Below are 1,082 nucleotides of genomic sequence, written 5' to 3'. Positions count from 1 at the left end.
AGGCTCAGCCGTGTAAAGTCCAGAACCACAGTATTTCATATAAGGAACCAGGGCTAGAAGGGCCCTATGAATTGACCATGGTCACTATAAACCCTCCCACATACATTTTTACTTGAACCATTCGAAATAAATTGCAAATATCCTCACACTCCACCTCAATACTTCAGGATATTTATTTTAAGAATAAGGACATCACCTTCCATAAATGTAATGTCATCTTCTCACCCAAAACATGTAATATTCTGTGAGATCCAGCCTCACATCCATGGGTCCTAAGGGATGATTGCGTAGTTGAAGGGGAGAAATTAAGAGACAGACAAAAGTTTTGGGGTGCTTACATCCCCCATGGCTTCAGGAACCAGGTCCCAACAGAGAGAATATATTCCCAACATCAGTTTATATACCCTCGGGCATGCAAGCCCCCCTAATTACAGGTAACCATATAACCACTTAACAAAGTACCCTAACCCTAAAGGTTCCTGAGTTTATTGGAGGAGTAACCTAACACCAGTTAGGGAAGTAACTGTCTCCCCTAAGCAATGAAAGCAGTAGCAACAATCTGCTCTTATAGTTAAAGCTGCAGCCAGATAGCAATCAGCCATGTTCTTGAAAGAGGTTAACTTTAAGGCAGCACTACTATTAGGAGGATATTGTGGGGATCAATATTGATTATGAGAATGTGATTGGGACTCATGTCTAACTCATAAGTGTAAAGGCCTCCCTCCACCCCAGAATCCTGGCCTGCCAGGCAAGATATTAGCATTTAGTTACCAGGTTTCAAAACCAAGCTTCATCCTTTTCGTGGGAAATCCTCACTAAAACAGGTAGTCAGGTGCCCAGAGCTTGGGACAAAAAGTCCAGGCATGTTCAAGGTAGTAGAGTGCATCTTGTTTTAAACTCATAGTACTTAAAAACTAATACATGTAAAAAGTCAACGATCCGATGCCATAGTAAAAATGTTCACTAGGAAGAGTATGAGCTTTCAAATTGAGCTTCTCCAAGTGTTTTCCTTATGCTTAGAGGAACACCTTACGACATTTCAATAGTTGTGCACATCAATTTTAACAAGTATCACCAGATTT

Source organism: Echinops telfairi, unplaced genomic scaffold (genome assembly GCF_000313985.2).
Source record: "Echinops telfairi isolate 266 unplaced genomic scaffold, ASM31398v2 ScPeMD7_5805;HRSCAF=6673, whole genome shotgun sequence".
NCBI lineage: Eukaryota > Metazoa > Chordata > Mammalia > Afrosoricida > Tenrecidae > Echinops > Echinops telfairi.
Note: the sequence above shows the minus strand (reverse complement) of the source record.